Genomic DNA, 21,195 nt, shown 5'->3' on the forward strand with positions numbered 1-21,195 from the left:
ACAATAACCGAGAGTGTCAGTTCTCGGGCAAGATTTTACTATAAGTACACTGACGAATTATACGTTTTATAAATCCCAAAAATGGGCCGAAATTCGGAATGTCACATTATATATTCAAGCCAAAAGTGAATTTTGACTCACTTTTAGAAATTTTTCAAATTAGTTTTAGGGAAAAGACCACTAAAAATCCCAAACTATGCCGTCTATGACACATTTACCCTGAACTTTTTTTTTGTGACACCAAAAATCCCAAACTATGCTATTTGTGACACATTTACCCCAATGTACTTTAGTCCATGGGCATTTTCGTCTTTTTTGCTTTCTCTTTTTTTTTTTCCTTTTTTTTCCTTTCCGGCGTGGTGGCCCTCGCCGGCGTCGGGCGGCCCTTGCCGGATCCAGGCGAGGGTCGCCTCACCTAGGCGAGCGAGGGCCACTCTCGCCCGAATCAGGAGAGGGCGACCCTCGCCAGCATCGGGCGAGGCCCGCCCTCGCTCGCCTAGGCGACCCTTGCCCGATCTGGCGAGGGCGGCCCTCACCGGCGTCTGGCGAGGGTCACCCTTGCCTGAGTCGGGCGAGGGTCGCCTCGCCTGGGCGAGCGAGGACGGCCCTCGCCCGACTCAGGTGAGGGCGACCTTCGCCCGACTCAGGCGAGGGCGACCTTCGCCCGACGCCAGCGAGGGTCGCCCTCGCCTGAGTCGGGCAAGGGCTGGCCTCGCTCGCCCAGGCTAGGCGACCCTCGCCCGACGCCGGCAAGGGCGACCCTCGCCGGAAAGGAAAAAAAAAAGAAAAAGTAAAAAAGACGTAAATGCCCATGGACTAAAGTACATTGGGGTAAATGTGTCACAAATAGCATAGTTTGGGGTTTTTGGTGTCACAAAAAAAAGTTCAGGGTAAATGTATCACAGGTAGAATAATTTGGGATTTTTTGTGGTCTTTTCCCTTACTTTTATTAGTATTAAATATTAAAATAAATACAAAAACTTCCGATAACTTCATCCTTTCACCTACTTCTTTGAATAACCACCCATTCTCATTTTATTCCTAGATTTTCCCTTTTTACTTGGTATCAACTTTTATACCATTTGCTTTTAATTTCATTTTTATCATGCAATCACATAGTGCATGCCCAAATTAATCTATGAGAAAATGATTTGCCACCAATAACAAGTATCAACCCACATATAGATCAACAATCATACATAAAATTTCCCTAGAAGTTAAAAGATTTATCTTCGGAAAAAAAAATTCAACTATGTCTCTTCTCCATTGGAAATTCATGCACCTTTCTTAAGATGAGAGAAGAATCGTTCCAAAAGAAAAAAAGAACTCTACTCTCTGATCACTAGACCATATCATGTGTACCTTTAATTACGTGATTCTCACTTTGGGACCCATATAGTTAATAGTTCCATGGTCTTGGTCTATGTTGTCGGTAGACGATGTAACTTCTCATTACGGATGGGTTCATGAACCTCTCATTTGCCATATAAATTAAATCATTGAAGTATAGGATGACAGTTTTTGTAGGGCGGCCAATTTAATACTAAACTATTTAATTTGATTAATTTAGATCTAAACCTTTTTCACAATATGACAATGTAGCCCTTCCTGCCAAATTGATCAATTTTGGCGAAAAATAATTGATGTTGATGTGGGTCGTCCTACGTGGTACAGTTGGCGCGCCGGCACTGATGTGAGCAATTTTTGTAATTTTTTAAAAAAAGATTGATTTTTTTTCCTTTTTTTTAAATTTCCCTCAGCCGGTCAACGGCTTTGGCAATGGCCCGCAACTTCCGCCAAGCACAAGTGAGGGCCAAGACTCCCTTGCCTGCTCTAGGCAACGGTGCACAAGCCCTTGCTATGGTTGGCAATCTCTACTAGCCATCGCGAAGGCAGTGGACCGGCAGAGGGAAATAAGAAAAAGAGACAAGGAAAGGAAAAAAAGAAAAATTCATGAAAGTTAAAAAAATTGCAAAACTTGTCCGCATTAGCATTGGCCGCAATTTTCGGCTAAAATAGGCCGGAAAGACTACATTAGTAAATTGTCAAAAGGTTTAGAACTAAATTGGTTAAATTGAAAAATTTATGATCAAATTGGCCACCATATAATAAGTTTAGGTTGAATTGAACAATTTTTCCATTAATAGTTCATGATCTTGGTCTATGTTGCCGGTAGACTATGTAACTTTTTGTTCCGGATGGGTTCATGAACCTCTCATTTGCCATATAAATCAAATCATTTAAGTATAGGATGTCACTTTTTGGTTCTCCATTAAAATTTTAGGAGTAGCGACACATGATAATGAGTTTTGGTTAAAAGCAATGTGATGGCCAATCAAATCACTAGTCGAGTGCATTTAAAGTTCAAGGAATGAGAAAATCATGACTCCCCAATTTTTTGGTTTGTGAACCAACCATATAATTTAACAGTGTAACGCACCGCAAATAAATTAATTTGGAATTAATTTCGAAAGTGCGTATGTGAAATTGGGCCAAACAACTATTAAAGTGATAGAAATAATATTCATCTGTGGTGGAAAATAGTGAGATTGTTTGAGTAAATTATTTGTAATCATAGTGTACTATTAGTACCATATAAAATTTTGTTTAGCTCTCTCCGAGAGGAAGTCACATACACATGAATAGTAATATTCGGTTTATTTCTTGTTTTCTTTTCAATACGTTTCGACCTGCCTAATTTCACCACCATCTTCCAACGAGAGATAAACCATCATGATTTGGAGGACATAAACCAATAATAATGTAGACCACACTTCCCATGTTTATCACTCGAACATATGTTTTCACTAAAATTCCGTTTGTTTCACAGAAAATATTTTTTGAGAAATTTTTTTTTCATTTTCCGGCGTTTGGATTACTTAGGAAAATAAGTCAACGAAAAATCTATGCTTAAAAAATCAAAAATCATTTTCAAAAATATGATTAAATATAACCACTTAAATCAGAAACTTTGCATTTGAGGCACGGGAACCCCAACACTTGTTCCCATGCCCTTGGCAATGGACTCAAATCTAAGGGCAGAGGCCGATTCCATCGGGGTCCATTGAGGTCAAGCTCGAGTCTAAAGATGCCGGGCTCGGAACCCCAACGCCCTAGCCTAAGACGCCAATGCTTGTGCCCGGGTCCCTAGTACCCAGATACGAGTCCATTGAGGCCAGGCTTAGGTTCATAGCGCCCATTCCAAGGCGTCGCGTGAAACCGGGTCCATCAAGGGTGGGAACGTGACCCCAACACTCGAGCGCATGTCCATTGAGGCTGGGCCCGTGTCCTCGCACCCAAGATGGAATTCATCGAGGCTAGGCCCAAGACACAATTGCCAATGCCCAGTTCCATCAAGGTCAGGCTCAGGACCTTGGCGCTCGTGCCTGCCTGCTCGAGTCCCCGGTGCTCGAGCTTGAGTCCTCGATGCCTGGGCCAGAGTCCATCAAGGCTGCGTTTGGGACCCCGGCACCCGTGTCCATTGAGGCCGCGGTGCCCGCACTCACTTTCCCGGCTGTTCATGCCCAAGTCACTGGGGCCCAATTGATTTTCCTAACCGAACGACGGAGATTATTTTTCAGTTTATTTTCAAAATTTAACCAAACACCGGATAATATTGTCTTTTGAAGAATATTTTTAAGAAATGTCACATTTTCATGGAATAAACGAAGCCTTGCTGTCTGATGTAATGCACTAGCTTACTTTTTTTTTTTTTGGGTAAGGTACGCACTAGCTTACTTTTGCCAGCTAAAGTTCAAACAATGATGACACGAAACGGACTATATTTTAAACGAACGACATGGACAAGCATCGAATATGACGCACATGAAATGGATTCAGTCTTAGAATCTGCATCAACGAGTCGATATCGATAAGCATAACATATGCAATAACCCAATCAACGGAGAGGTTGTGCGGTGAAGACTTCTTTCTTTCATGGTTACGTCTTGAAGAAGGCATTGTCTTGTGGGGTGAATTTAAAACGTGTGGTTTGACTTTGCTCGTCTTCCTTTTCACGGTTACGTCTTGGAAAAAGGCATGATATTTCAAATGTTGGTGAATTAAAACGTGCTAGTTCTTTTTTATAGTTAATTCTTATGTAGTTTCTGTTGAGAAAAATCAACCGGGAAATGGAATCAGACTTTAAGGCGTGAATACACTATCTTTAAGGAATTATTTGTCCCATAACATTTTTAATGATAACTGGCAAAAATCCTTTAGGCTACAACAAAATCTCAAACTAAAATATCATATAGTATTTTTGGTATTTCTCCAAGAATTCTCAAAAGCAAAACAATTGAAAACAATTATTGTATTTTTTTAGCAAGGAAAATTGATAGGCAAAAAGTACTAAGGCGGAACGACGAATTTATAACAGTGTTTTAGAACAGATACAACCTTTCCTCTAAAAACGTTGCATTTGAACATACACTGTTTGAAAAGCCATACTATCAATTCGGATAAAAGAATTATAATAGCCGTTTATTTATTCTGAATTTTATAACTCTCGAAAAGATACAACCTTTCATGCAAAATTGATCAACCGTAATAAAAATGAAAATAAAAATAATAAATGTTGCTAAGTGCGCCAATTAATCACGCATCCACATGCAAGTGTTGTAGGTCTAGTCCACTTTGCCCATGGTCTTTAATTGTAAGGCTAAAACCCTTCCACTTATACATTGATCCACATACTCATTTCATTTATATGTGGGACAAGGCACTTTTTGTTTGTTTTACAAACAAACTATCAACAGTTTCTTCACTAATACTTGAGGTTTGTGTTTCAACTTTGCTCATCCATTTTTTCATAATTATTGTTGAGAATGTTTATCGAATTTGAGCCACATGAAGGAAACCCAATCCAAGTAGAACTTCCAAATCCAAATAGGGCTTATGGTTTGACGCTCGAACAAGCAAGAAATTTTTGCAATGCTTTTCATGCTTGAGTTGGAATCATAGTTTGAGTCGGCCAAAGCACATCAGTGAGTAGATGAGCTTTGGCTGTAACAATTGATTCTGCGGCGTGCTTGTGGATTACAACATGAAGAAATTGCAAGTGTTTTGAAGCTAATAAATCTTGAGGTAAGATTTGTGAATTCATTTGTAAGATTGAGAGATTATTTTATGAGAAATTGTGAGAGCTAAATATTGTGTGAGTACTTGAGTGACATGAATGTGGCTATGTTGTTCTAGGTTACACCGTCAAAGCAGGTAAATATAAAATCCGAATTATTTCCTTTTTTTTATTGTGTTTGATCACTTGCTTTTTGCAATAGCTACGTCTTGGAAAAGGCATAATATTTTATATGCTGGTAAGTTAAAGCGTGCTTAGTTCTTGGTCTTTAATTAATATTAACGTAGTTTCCTCGTAGCTAACTTGAGGCATGTACTTTGACTTTGCTGGCGTTGGGAGTATTTACTATTCATCACCAAAGTCACGTTGATAATGAACAGAAGCGCAAGAACTGCACCGGCATTAATCGCTCTTATCCAATCGAGACTAAGTATACCGTCATTGATGACGTTTTACGCTTGTGGACCAAATTCAATGTCCATGAGAAAGGATCACAATCTCAGGAACATAAAAGTCTAGTCAATGAAGCCTCGATTGCAAAAGGTCAGGGACTAAGAGTATTAATCAATCAATTTTTTTTGAAGTACAAAGAGAAAAAATCAATCAATCAATCTGATTTATTTGAGGTGCCTAGGGTCATCCCTTTCAGAGGTCTTCAAATTTATACTCGAAGTGAAATGTACTCCTTAAATTTTTCGATTTCACAATTGTCAATTTTTAAAACTTAATTATAAAAAATGGTGCAATAAAAAATTATCATTAGGACCATTTTTTCTTAAATGACGGGAAAATTTGATGTAGACTTATTGATCGGTTCTCTCTTATTGTAGATTTTCTTGATTGGTCTTCTCTTATTGTTATTTTTTTGGTACACTTGATAGTGTGACAAGCTACCATGAGGACCGCGTCACGAAGGTGATTGAAAAACAAGAACACAATCATTGAGAGAGAGAGAGAGAGAGAGAGAGAGAGAGGAGGAGGAGGAGGAGGTGTGGACTGTGCAGCTATCTATCACAATTGTTGTGAGGGCCGCCAAACCCTCACCTAGAAAAACAAGTGTGAGCATATCATGCACACAGACGCTTACACGCGCGCGTGCATATACACCCTCCCACCATACATATTTGCCACTAGCCTAGCGCGAGGCCACACTCGTGGCCATCTGGCAAGGTCAAAGGCCGCGACCTCGCGGCCTCTGGTGAGGGATCAAGCCCTCTCCAGTAGTTGGGCAAGGTACGATCTCACCGGATCCAACGATATTAGGCCTCACTCATGGCTGGCAAGGCTCAACTCTCGCCAATCCAGCGCAAGGTCGGCCTTGCGGTCATTTGGCAAGGTCAAATGCTATGACCTCATGGCCTCTAGTGAGGGATTAACCCTCGCCAGCAGCTGGGCAAGGCACAATCTTACCGAATATGGCAAGGTCGGGCTTCCCCCATGGCTGGTGAGGGCCTCGTCGGCGGTTAGGCAAGGGCCTCGCCGGCAGTTAAGCGAGGCTCGCTGGCCCTAACCTTTGGCCGGTTGTTGATCTAGCAACCGACTAGGAAGAAGAAAGGGAATGAAGAAAACAAGAAAAAGAAAAGAGAAAGCCAAAAAATTAGATAAAATATTCAAAAAAAATTAAAATATTATTAAGAGTTGTTGATGTCAGCGCCGTCAGTGCCACGTAGGCCGACCAGCGTGCACGTCATTAATATCCGGTCAAAATTAGCTGAAAGAACTGAATTGGCATAAAAATAAAAGTTTTATGATTAAATTGGCATCAAGAAAAGGTTTATGGCTAAATTGACATTAATGCAATAAATTTAAAACTTTTAGGACATTTTTCCCCTTTCCCAAGCGTACAACCTTCTCTATGTAAATGATGATTGGATCTTATAAATATTACTCATGTTACAATATTTTACATCCTAAGCCTCTCTCACACACCGCAGGTTTCCAAAACCTCGCTTGGGACAGTCAAACTTTTGTAGTCTTTTTTTTTTTTTTGTGCTAATACAAACTTTTGTAGTCTTACTACCTTCTTTTTGGTGCACTCAGCAGTCGAGGTTGATTGTGACACGTGATGGTGGTGAGAACGGGGTAGAGTTAGTTGACGCCTTTTCTTTTTTGACCTTTGGATTTATTAGGTTTAAATGAACTTTCAATTAGGCCTATATCTAGCGTCAATTAAGCAAGACACCAACATCAAATATCCTAAGAAATAGACAATAGAAAAGAGACATATAAGTAAAGCCCATGTGATCTTTTCGTCAGTAAAATAAATAGACCTTATTATGAAGTATAAAATAAGGCGAGCCACCCATGCATGTTTGGATGAGTGTATATATGGATATAGATACAGGATGTATGATTATCGAAAGCAAGGTGTTGGTGCCAATTATTACGGTTGTATCCTTTAAGGTAGCTATTGAAAGATACGAAGCTTATGAGGAGAAGATATAATGACAGGACTATTGTGGATAAATATGCAACCTATAGGGGATGAATAGGTTAATCAACCAAACTTGATAGATTTTGTGGAATTATCATAATCAAGTTTGATGTATACAGGAATGAGCATGTGATATCAATGCATTGCTTCTATCAAATAAGTATGAAAGTAAATAGAGAGATAAAAGATTTGCATAAAGATCTTTATAGTGTTTAGCTTAGATCAAATCTACATCCACTTTTCCAGACTAATAGCATCAATAGGTTGGAATCCACCAACTATTCTTTGAGAGGTTGTAATGTAGCCAATGATACTTCTTGTTGACACCTTTTTTTTTTATTGCCCAATTAAATTGCACAAAATTTAGGGGTTAATTTTCTTTAATTCCTAAAATAAAAAAATATATTTTTATCTAATTGCATTGCATATAGACAGTAGGCACATTTGCATTAATAGGGCCTATTAGAGCATATTTTCCTAATTAACTTTAAAAAAAATTAAAATTTTATAAAAAAATAATTCAAAAAAACAGAGACGGGCCGGTTTGACCCGGCCTTCTTTCTTTCTCCGCCCGCATGGGCCCAGCCCATTTTCTTTTTTCCTTTTTCCCCGCACGCGAGCTGATCCCAGCCCAGCTCACGCCTTCTTTTCTCCTTCCCCAGCCAGGTTGTCCCTCTCTCCTCCTTCCCCTATTCTCCCATGCCCCGACTGTCGCCTGCGAACCGCAGATAATCCACTCCACCGCATGAGTTGGCCACAAAAGTCTTGGGAGCAGGTTATGGCCGGTGTAGGGCCATCAAGGCCACGACTTTGGGGGCAGGAGCAACGACCGGCGGCCACTATATAAGCGGCAGAGAAGAGAGAGAGCAGGGGCGGTTCTGATCCGAAATAGAGCATCCATAGAGAGTTAGAGAGAAATAGAGAGAAAAGGAGAGGTTTGAGAGTTTGCAGGGACTTAGGACACCAATCAGCCTGCCCGTTACCCGCGGATTGGTCAGTGACCCCCGGAAGCAGCCCTGACCGGTGAGTTCTCCCCAGTCTCGAGTTCCCCTGCCTGCCTCTATTTTTGTACGCGGTTTGCCCGGGACTCGCGCCGATCATTTCGCGCGAATCCCGGCCTATATCGTCCTTGCCCTCGGTCCATACGTCGCGTCGAAGGTGAGTGGTGGTCACCGGAGTTGGCCAGGGCCCTGAAACAGGTCGAATTCCCCTTGTTTTCTGCACGCACGCCAAGTGTTCGAGGAAATGCTTCAACGAGGCCAATTTGTTTTTGGTCGCCGGTCGACGAACAGGTGGTCAGACGGTGAGTTGGGCAAGCGGAGAGCTTTATAGGGGTCCTGGGAGACAAAATTCAGGCCGGAGTTGGCCTGGGTCGGCTGGCCAGACGTTGGATCTCGCTCGGCCAACACCCCCGCGTGTCTGTACATGCGGGGACCAATCCGACCCGGTTCCCAACCCGGGTTGACCATCTGACCCGATTCGGAACCGAAGATCGACCCGAGTCAACATTTCGAGTTGGATCCGTTGACCCGGGTCGGTTCTGATCTACACGGATCCTCCGACCCAACCAGGTTTATTATTATATTAATATTTTTTTTCTTAAAAACGTGTTATTATTATTATTATTATTTCTAAAAAATATATATAAAATCATTTTTTTTATTTTATAAATTAAGAAATAATCTAGAAATTAGTATTTCCTGAATATTTTCTAAATTATGTGAATTTTCTGATTATCAATCATATTTTAAATCAGATTGGCTTACAAGACTATGTAGTAGGACTTTGCATGTTATATTCATCGTTGTCATATTATTATTATGCATGTTGTGTTTTTAATTAGAATATAATTGCATAAATTGTTGTGTTTTGAATTTTGTTGCCTTAGTTAGGGTTAGAACCCTAGGCTGCATATTTATCTTGACTGCTAATCGTTAATGATTGTGCACTCGTTTGATCACCTCACATGTTAGTAGATATGTCCTAAAATCAATCCAAACTGCCTAACAAATGTTTTCTGAAGTGAATAAGATGAAAGGTACTGGAAGGGCATTAGTCACTCAACTAGTGTAACCAAGTCCTCGAACTCATTTAATCTCTGATTCGTAGGAGTAGGGTGATTCTCTCGTCACCTTGCTTGGGTTTCTAATCGACTCACCCCAAATTAATTAGTGGCGACTCCTAAATAAAAATCACTTGCAGGTTAAAAACCTAAACCTTAAGTCGTGATTTGGTATGGGTTTGGGAGAGCTCGAGTTAAGTCTCGGACCTAGACTTAGCACGTACCAGGTGAGACTCCCTTTTTTTATGTTTAAAAAACCAGAGGATGGTCGCGACAGACTGGCGACTCTGCTGGGGAGTTGCATTTTTTTTTTAAAAGTGGACTTAGGCCTGAAATTTTGTCTTGTTCAAAAATATTTTTGTTTGGCAGCGAGGATTCCATGTACATCTCTTATATTTGAGGTGTTAAATGTTCTTGCAGTTGGGAGTTATAAGGGGCATAGTTTTTGTTAACTCCTTATTTTGCAAATTCGGAGTTTGGGAGTGAGGATTCATTTCCTAAACATTTGAAATGATGATTGTTTATGAATTGTTACGCATGCTTTAATGATTTAGCACTACACTGTTGCACACACAACCATGCTACCGAACCTGGGCCGTGATAGGGCATTTTAGAATGGTGTTAAGAAAGATATGACCTTGAACACGAGCCCGCGATGTAGAGGTTGCCTTTCTTTTCCCCGAAATTTCTTTCTAAAAAATCGTAAAGTGTCTATCTTTAGCCGCTATTCGCGTGACTATAAGATATTTCTTTCGATTTGGCCGAGGTTAAAAGGACTTGACACCAACGCAAGACTACAACGGTCAGGCATCCTTTTAATTTCACTTTGCTAAACCAGTCTAGATATAAATCGAACCTCACTCCTCATGTGCATGTTTTTATGATTGCCATGGTTCTCGGTAAAGTAAGTTTTTTATTCCTACACCTTGCAATTTACTTATTTTCGCGTATCTCGGTTGGTCCATGATTAATCTAGTTTGGTTGTGGATTCAATACCATAGCCATTTCGAAAAAAATAATCACTAAAACTTTTTCAAAATATTTGCTTCCAACTCATTCTCTTATTTTTATAAGCACGTTATAAATCATCGTTTTCCCATGCGATTTATTATCATTTTAAATATAAAAAAAGGGAGAAAATGATGTATAAATAAAAAAGGGCGTGCCCCGGTAACACTACTAGTGCCTCGGCCTGGTGGTACCCGGGAGTGAAGGCGGTCCGAGTCGACCGGGGTTCGAACCCCGAGATTGCCGTTGTAATGAATATATATATATATAACTTTTTTGCTTTTCTTGTTTTTTGCAAATAAAAAATACGTGATAACTAGATACAATACTAGACTAAGTCATGGACAGATCCCTTATGAGGTCTTATACTCATTCGTTGTCATATTTTTAACAGGTAGTTACGAATTATACCAGTTCGCCAGGCAAAAATGGCCAAGGAAGACGTATCGATCCGTCTCACTAATGTGGAAAACGAGATGAAGCTGGTCCTCAACATAATCGAAAATCTCACGAAGCAGGTGTAGTCCATTCATGGCAAACTCACTCCCACACCTGAATCAATTGAGGTGGTGCTACCACATTCGTTTACTAGCAACGATCAAGCCACAGCTAGTAACGGTAAGATGCCTATGTTAGAAAAGGATCCACTCCCACTTGCGATCGAGGAGGCCAAACTCGAGAGTGCGCTAATGATGGAACATGACAAATGCCTTGTGAAGGTTGAGGAAATGTTGAAACAGTTACAGGGCCCACAGCATTCTATCCCACTTGACATGTCCGTGTACAAAAGGGTCAAGATGCTAGAAAAATTCAAAATGCTAGAATTCGAGAAATATAATGACACTTCATGCCCCAGGCACCACTTGCACATGTATCATGTGCGAATGACCCAGTATGTCGATAAGGAGCTTCTCATGATTCAGACTTTTCAAGCAAGCTTAACAGGGCCAGCTTTGACATGGTATATGTCAAAAGATGTAAATGCCTTTAAATCTTGGGATGATGTTGCGGATGCATTCCTCAAGCAATACCAATTCAACCTCGATGTCACATTTTCTCGTGACGATCTCGAATGCATGGAGAAAAAGAAGAGTGAATCGTTCAAAGAATATGCCACCAGATGAAGGAATTTGGCTGCCCAGGTCACCCCAGAACTCCCTGATTATGAACAAATGAAGTTGTTCATTAAGTCTCTTTCATATGAATATAGATACTGACTGGTTAGTGCCACTGTTAAGTCACTTAATCGACTCGTTCCGGTGGGCGAGCGCATCGAAATGGGATTGCGTGAAGGGTGGTTTACTGACCCCACCTTCACAAGCAATAGACTCGGCATGAAAAAGAAGAATGAGCTCCTTGTAGACGTGGATTTCACATACACCCAGATTACTTATCCTCCCCCAATAGTCTAGATAAGTGGTGGGCAGCAGTCAGCCTCAAGCCGCCCCAAAGGAGAAATAACAAAAAGCAGTTCACGCCACTCCCTTGGCCTATGTCTCAGATCCTGCCCATTCTTCTGGAGAAGAAATTGCTTGCTAAAGAGCCAAAGCGTGAAAATCCTGAGCGTTTCCCCAATTACGATCCCTCCAAGGCATGCAACTATCATTTGGGTGAAATGAGACCTTCCGTCAATGACCGTGTTGTCTTGAAGAATAAGGTCCAGAAATTGTTGGATGCAAAAATGTTTTCATTCCGCAACGTGCCACCCAATCAAGCAGGAGGCACAGATGTTGTCATTGAATAAACTGAAGACTCAATTTTCCTCCCTTAGAATAGAGACATATTAATAGTTTGAATCCTCCCCTATGTGGGAGCTTTTCTTGCCTTCTAAAGTCTCATTTGTTTTCTAGGATTCCCAGTTTCCTGAATTTTCAATTATGCTTGAAATTTTAGTATTGCAATTTCCATTCCAACAAATGTAACTTGCTTGAATTATTCAAAAGAATTACAAATGTTTTATTTTGAGGGATTGAGGAAGTATCCCAAATCGGCCCGTTGACGATATCCAGCCATGTAAAGGAAAGTGTGCTGAGGCCTGGGCTTCCTCATGCTTCCTCGTTTCTAAACTTTTGAAAATAAAACGAATGTTTTATCATTTTTCAAAAAGACCAAAGAAAGAATCATGTTAGAAAGATATATATGCTCATAGCCATGTTTTGTTTTTTTAATTCACTCACTTCGTGTCTCAGAGCATATCCCCTTTTGATTTGTTATTACAAAGGGGCATTTGAAAATGACACAAACTAAAGAGCGCATCAGGCCCTGGTAATGATCGCGGACCGACTAATCCGATAAGGGCAGTCCGAGCGAAAATCATCCAACCTTCGAGATAAAATGTAGGGCAAATATCAGTCCCAAAGAGTCAAAGGGAGTGTTGAGCATTCCTTGCCTCCACGACGTGCAGAACATCATTCAGGAACAAACCAAGAAGAGATTATCCCTTTTGAAAGAAAAAGGTACGTCTTATTCCTTAATAAGTTTTGGAAATGACATTCCATCTCTTTTCTTTTGCAGTTGACGAATTGAGGAGCATGCCAGACTCTGACGTGCTAGGAAGCCGGATAGAGCGCAAATCTTGGGACTTCTTGAACGAAACATAACGAAATACTAAAAGGATATATCTCGTTCCTTGTCCTAGCCCAAGTTTGTGAAAATAGCTAACGTGTTTTTCCCTTAAAATGCAGGGAGCGCTTAATTGGGAGAGTAGACTAGGGAGCATGGAATTCCCCTAGTCCATCAAAAAGGGTGTATTTCATTCCTAAAGTTCATCCACTTTAGCATAGAAATAACATATCATTTCCTTTTATATATGATGAATTTGAATAAAGGTCTAGCATAAGCAGGTGGAAAGTACTTTGCATATGACAAGATAGTGTCGATGCTGATCCTGACAACCATGGAAGTCTCGACGGTAGTCATTGGAAAAGATTACGACGCCTATATCAATCGAAGACATTTAAAGTTAAGATTAGCATTGCTACGAAGATCCCCATGCAAGCAATTGCATATGCCCTGCGCAGTCAGGAATCAGAGGATTCCTAAAAATCTCCTCAACGTGCCGAGACCTCATTGATACAGCATGCGCCGAGAAGAGGACCGCCTAATTGGGAGTACCCTAAATTATAGAGGATTTCATTCGAGCTTTAAGACAAACCATGAAGGAGTCACAAAAGAAAAGACCATGCTAGCTTTGAAGGCAAAATGGAGGAAGGGTAATTTGGTATCGTTCACAATTTATCCTTTATCATTTCATTTCTAGCATGAGCTCATGCTATTTTCGACAGAAATTGTCGACATTTGAGAAAGCTCAAGGAGTTGTCAATTTAAACTCAAGTGAAGGGAGTCACGAAGGGTAATATTATATCGTTCGCAATTCCTGTCCCTCAAAGAGCCATTTGTTAAAGCGGTCTTTCTTATTACCTTGCAAGTTTGCCTCACCATTGTAGCATAGGTAAGTATCTCTTTCCCTAAAAACTCTTCTCATAAGAGTAGAAAGAATCAAAGAAAGAGGAAGCAATTTAAAGCAATAGATGCTTAGTCCTCCTCCAAGTGCACTGCATGTCTTTTGGAAAGGAATTTTGCATGGTAATTTTACCTGTTTAATTCACCAATTCCATGTGAAAATTTTGACAATTGGACGAATGGTGTCAAACTACTCAGGTATGCTGAATGAGATATGTCGGGATGACAAAAGGCGATCCTTAGTCCATACACATCCCCATGTACTGATTCCTGGTGAGACGAGTGAAAATATTCCATGTCTGCAAGGTAAAGGGGTTTCTCGCATAAGGTACGGTAGCCAAAGTGACGAGAGGCAGTTCATTTTTCTGCCCCATACACTACCGGCAATCCTTTGCTTAACCATTTTGAGCCCATACACTTGGAGGTTCCTTTTAAATTACCCCTGTTAAGAACCACCCCCATATTGGGGCAACTGGAGGTAAGTCGACATCGCAAGGTGAGAAAAATGGATAGAAATTTTCTTGCTCTCACTTGTATCAATCTTTAGGTGTTATTATTGCAATTGAACTCTCACAGTGATTTAAGTGCCTTAGGATGACGAAGAGCAGTTCTTCTTCTATCACATACACTTTTATCCCTTACTAGCCCAATTAAGCCAGCGATTTTGTTTCGTACGAACCCAGTTGGTGATCATCCTCCACACCAGGGCAAGGTGAAGGTCATCACAATTCGAGCATCATGGTCCAAAGTGCCAGATGAAGATGAAGACCCCAAGAGCCTAATAATATGGTCTTATTCAAACTTGTCTAGGCTAGTTCTTGACAATACCAAAAGAATAGCAAAAAAATGATGAAACGAAAAAAAATGAAAAATGGAGGACGTGAAAAAGCAGTGTGCCTGGTAAAAGCAAGGCCAATGCCCATAGACAAAAAGCGATAAAAAAGGCGAAGGAATTTGTATCCCCAAGCAAATTTGCAATTATTGGACAAAAGTCCAAGAAACCAAGACACCAAATTACCCCGGGAAGTTGTCTAAGAGGATCCTGACGGTAAAGAAAAAGACAGGTGACAACGCCAATATGATCACCAACTCTCACCCATTATACACACATTTTTAGCCTAACGATCTTTTCGTTTCTCAACCTATGAGACGAGCCTACGTTATGTCACTCATAAAGTCTCTTCTGACTAGGGCACCTGAATTAACGTAGAATTTCAAATGTTTATAAACATCGCTCGAGGAAGTGCGAGCAAGACTACTTCTATCTCATTTTGCAAGATTCTTGACTTGTAGACTCGGAGATGATCACGGAGTATTTTCTTTCATGGCCTTGACTTGGACAGTCTCATTTGTCATGCCATTGACCAAGCCTACATTACAACCCTGAAGAAGACCTCTCAGATTGGTAGTGTCATACTGCTTGCGAGAAAACTCATACCCTTGTTAATATGACGACGGTCAGATTGAGTGTTGTCAATATTCCTGCATTAATGGTCGGGACAAAATAACCTTTTTTCAATTAGAGCGAGTGGAAAGTCGTTTCTAACTGAAGGTCCCTCGTTCAGCATCTTGAGAAGTCCACCTTGTGAGCAAAAATTGTCTCAAATGATGATTACTCTTATTGGATATTTTGTGATGCAAACATGGCAAAATCATCATACATGAGCTTTAATTGAGTTATCTACAACCCCAGTGAGCTTTGAAATGCACATTCTGAAATAGCCTAGCTTGTCTATATCTTTGATGAATGTATGCATATTTGCTCTAATCGTCTCTAATAGATAAAATGTCCTTAAGGACTCAAATAGCACTAGACGTCTAGACTGTCTCCAAAGACGTCCCAAAGACTCTCGAATATCCTCCCCAATGGAGCTGACATGGCACACTTTTGCATACCTGAGTCTCTTTTAAGACTTGCTCGCGAAGACCCACTAGGCAAATCATCAAATCCTCGGGTGAGGACCTCCAGGTGCTCATTGTTTGAGCCTTTCCAAGATCTGCTGGCGAGGACCCACCAGGCAAATCATCAAATCCTCGGGTGAGGACCCTCAGGTGCTCATTGTTTAAGCCTTTTCAAGACCTGCTGGCAAGGACCCACCAGGAAAATTATCAAATACTCGGGCGAGGACCCTCAAGTGCTCATTATTTGAGCTTTTTCAAGACCCACTGGCGAGGACCCACCAGACAAACCATCAAATCTTCGGGCGATGACCTCTAAGTACTCACTATTTGAGTCTTTTCAAAGACCCGTTGACATGATCCAAGTGCTTCGATAAGCAAACCTCAGTCAAGGAGACCGAAAATAGGTTCGGTCCTAGACAAACCATTTCCCCCGTCAAGGCGGCCGAAGATAGTTCGGGTCCTCGACACACAATATCAATTATCTGGAATTATTCTACCCTTCGGCAAGGTAAGTAAGCTCATGTATATTTTTATTTGCTTTAGCATGCATCATCTTATATCGCATCATGAAAAATGGGACCCATGGTCTCGCCAAAGATAGCATTCATTGTACACGCACGGGCTAAATTTAGGTGTCATTTTATCTTTGAATGCAATATCTGCGGGCTCAACCTCGGCGAGCTCACCTTCAAAGAGGGGTAGCTATTGACACCTATTTTTTTTTATTGCCCAATTAAATTGTCCAAAATTTAGGGGTTAATTTTCTTTAATACCTAAAACAAAAAAAATATTTTTTTATCTAATTGCATTGCATATAGACATTATGCACATTTGCATTAATAGGGCCTATTAGACCATATTTTCTTAATAAACTTTAAAAAAAAATTTAAAATTTTTTAAAAAAATTAATTAAAAAAAATCAGGTACAGGTCGGGTCGACCCGGTCCTCTTTCTTTCTCCCCCCGCGTGGGCCCAGCCCATTTTCTTTTTTCCTTTTTCCCCGCGCACAAGTTGGGCCCGGCCTAGCCCGCACCTTCTTTTCTCCTTCCCCGGCCCGGCTGTCCCTCTCTCCTCCTTCCCCTATTCTCCCCTATCCCGACCATTGCCTGCGAACCGTGGATAATCTGATCCACTGCGCGAGTTGGCCACAAAAGTCTTAAGAGCAAATTATGGCCGGTGCATGGCCATTAAGGCCACAACTTTAGGGGCAGGAGCAGTAACCGGCGGCCGCTATATAAGCGGCAGAGAAGAGAGAGAGCAGGGGCGGTTCCGGTCTGAAACAGAGCATCCAGAGAGAGTTAGAGAGAAATAGAGAGAAAATGAGAGGTTTGAGAGTTTGCAGGGATTGAGAACGACATCAGCTAGCCTTCCCGTTTCCCATGGATCGACCGGCGACCCCCAAAAAGCAGCCCTGACCGGTGAGTACTCCCCGATCCTGAGTTCCCCTGCCTGCCCCCGTTTTTGTATGCGATTTGGCCGGGACTCGCGTCTATCGTTTCGCGCGAATCCCGGCCTATACTGTCGTTGCCCTTAGTCCATATGTCGCATCAAAGGTGAGTGGTGGTCACTAGAGTTGGCCGGGGCCTTGAAACAGGTCGAATTGCCCTCGTTTCTGCATGCACTCCAAATGTTCGAGGAAATGCTTCAATGAGGCCCATTTGTTTTTGGTCGCCAGCCGGCGAACAGGTGATCGAACGGTGAGTTGGGCAAGCGAAGAGCTTCATGGGGGTCCCGGGAGACAAAATCCAGGCCGGAGTTGACCTGGGTCGGCCGGTGAGACGCTGGATCTCGCTCGGCCGATGCCCCCACGCGTTTGTACACACGGGGACCAATCCGACCCGGTTCACAACCCGGGTTGACCATTTGACCGGGTTTGGGTCCGAAAATTCTACCTGGGTCAACATTTCGGGTCGGATCCGTTGACCCGGGTCAGTTCTGACCGGCCCGGATCCTTTGACCCGACCTGGTTTATTTTATATTAATATATTAATATATTTTATTTTTTAATTTTTTTTAAACTTTTAAAAAAAAATTTCTTCAAATCGTGTTATTATTATTATTATTATTATTATTTCTAAAATATATATAATCGTTTTTTAATTTTATAAATTAGGAAATAATCTAGAAATTAGTATTTCTTGAATATTTTCTAAATTATGTGAATTATCTGATTATCAATCATGTTTTAAATCGGATAGGCTTGTAAGACTATGCAGTAAGACTTTGCATGTTATATTCACCGTTGTCATATTATTATTATGCATGTTGTGTTTTTAATTAGAATATAATTGCATAAATTGTTGTATTTTGAATTTTGTTGCCTTAGTTAGGGTTAGAACCCTAGGCTGCATATTTATCTTGACTGCTAATCATTAATGATTGTGCACTCATTTGATCACCTCACATGTTAGGAGATAGATCCTAAAATCAATCCAAACTGCCTAACAAATGTTTTCTGAAGTGAATAGGATGAAAGGTACCGAAAGAGCATTAGTAACTCGACTAGTGTAACCAAGTCCCCCAAACTTATTTAATCTCTGGTTCGTAGGAGTAGGGTGATTCTCCCGTCACCTTACTTGGGTTTTTAATCGACCCACCCCAAATTAATTAGTGGCGACTCCTAGATAAAAATCATTTACAGGTTAAAAACCTAAACCCTAAGTCGCGATATGATATGGGCTTGGAAGAGCCCGAGTTAAGTCCCAAACCTAGACTTAGCACGTACCAGGTGAGACTCCCTTTTTTGATGTTTAAAAAACCGGAGGTCGCTCATGACACTTCTACCAGAAACTGATAGATCACATTACCAAATTCCAAGCACTACTACAATACTCAATACACTTCTCAAACGAACTTACAATCAATGGCAAGCACTTTAAGTAAATGAACTTCTTGCTCAACAACTCAACAAGAGCATGAGTGTATCAAGAGTAAAGCTTTCTCAGTCCGGAGTTGCTCTCGTGATTAGTGATTTCTCCAAAATGCATTGATCTTCTCATATAGTCTTCAATATTCAAACTAGCTCTTGGATAATCTTCAAGAGAATCAATTCAACAATTGAAAATAAACAATACAATCACTGAGAGATTTGATCATCCATACAATTAAATCTTCCTAGCATGGTGTAGTTTCCATGAAAAGAGTTGCATATATTAGAATATAATCTTTTTTACCAAAGTGATTGACGACTGATTGGATTTTCCTTCGTGTATCTCTTCCGGAGTTCCATGCCTATGGCTTGTTGTCAATGTTCCTTGAGACTTAGATTGATAGTCAAAGGACTATTTGGGTCTTCAAATCAGAATGCGTAAACACGTGATACGCATGTTCTTCTCAAGAGATATAGAGAGCTACATTAATAATCAAGGCTCAATAGAACTGTTCACCTTATGACACCTCCAAGTGTTTATGAACTTCCCGTTCCTCTGACTTGTTCATCCTCTATTGATTAATCATCAGTGTTTCCATTTTGTACTTCAGAACTCATCGATGGTGATAGAGCTTCCTTACATCTACATTGCCTAAAATAAAACATTATATGCATTCATTGATTAATAATGACAAAATGATGGCTTTGTCAATTTCAAAATACCCCAAGAGGTTTTCCCAACAAGGCCACCATGGGAGTATGTCTCGGGTTTGGGCACAGGGGTCTTAGGCTTAAGTTTCATGGTCCTCAATCAAGGTCTGGTGCTTTAGGTCTGGCCCCTGCGTTGAAAGTCCGGGAAGTGGGTATGGTGTCGAAGGGGGTGAAGGTCCAATTGGATTCTAATCATTAAGACAATTTAAGCATATTTTTGTGGATCACCAAAATATTTTTTCCTTCATGAGGAGATAACTTTCAACAGCTGATCTTTTTCGCAAAAGAATATGTGCTCCATTTGAGACATGATTACCCAGTGTCTATATCTATTGGGTCTGCATGATTGTCGGGTACGTGCTAATACAAATTGAAAATCCAAACGCTCATTTAAAAGTAAGGATAAGTCCACATGCTGTTTTGTTACATATGACAAGAATCCTTGGGTTGTCCTAGAAAACAAAAAGGCCAAGAGCAAGAACTCAAGAAGCTCAAGCATCGAGTTTAGACATCTGGTTCACACTACAAAAAAACATGTAATTTGCGACGGAAATTTTCCGTCAAAAATTAGCGACGGTTTATTTCCGTCGCAAATTTGTGACAGAATTTGCGACGGATGAAAAATCCGTCGGAAATTTGCGACGGAATTTTTTTCCGTCGCAAATTAAAAACCGTCGCTAATTCCGGTCGCAAATTTGCGACGGAAAAAGTTCGTCGCAAATTTCCGACGGAAAAAAAACCGTCCCAAAATCCGTCGCAAATTTGCGACGGAAAGAAGTTTGTCGCAAATTTGCAACAGAAAATAAATCCGTGTCGCAAAAAGTTCGTCGCAAATTTCCGACGGAAAAAAAAACCGTCGCCAAATCCGTCGCAAATTTGCGACGAAAACGAACGTCCGTCGCAAATTTGTAGTTTATCAGCCCGTGATATTCCAACCCTATCTCTCTCTCTCGCTCTCTCTCGCTTTTCTCCCTCTTTCATATGTCTAAAATCAGCAAAATCCATGCACGCAAATATTAATCTCGGTGAAGCTTTTGTATCGGTAAGTATCATAGCTAGCTTCGTGACTATTCATTGTTGAATTGTAATTTCTTTTATTTTATATATGTTTATGTTTTTTTTTTTTTTCGTATCTGCATCACCGGTTTAACGACCGGCGACCGGTGACACCTCGCCGGCCTTTGGATGAGGCCGAACGGCCACGCCGTTTTGCGACGAATAAATGAAAATTCCGTCGCAAATTTGCGACGGAATTAACTTTCCGTCGCAAATTTGCGAGGGATGAATTCCGTTTCCATCGAACATTAAAAATTATTAAAAAATGATTCTTAAGTGATTATTCTTTTTGGGTATGTGTCTAATTGAACGTCTCGCAATCCAAGTGGACGTTGCAATTCTCATCAAATTGACCACTTTCTCCTACCAATATTTCAGTCAAATATTTGGGTAAGTCTTCTTTACATGGTAATTTTTTTTCTATTTTTGCAATTTCATATTAATTGTTGCGTGATAACAAAAATTATAATTTACAAAATGCAAAGAGAAAGGGCTTGGATGTATAATAAGAACTTACCTGGACGTCAAGGATTGACAGATGAGTTTCGTACTGGGTTGGAACTATTTTTAGACTTTGCTAGTAGTAAATATGAGTTCATGGATGGAAATAAGTT

Source organism: Syzygium oleosum, unplaced genomic scaffold (assembly GCF_021117445.2).
Source record: "Syzygium oleosum isolate NSW1041296 unplaced genomic scaffold, Sole_v2.1 Sole_v2.01, whole genome shotgun sequence".
Classification (NCBI taxonomy): domain Eukaryota; kingdom Viridiplantae; phylum Streptophyta; class Magnoliopsida; order Myrtales; family Myrtaceae; genus Syzygium; species Syzygium oleosum.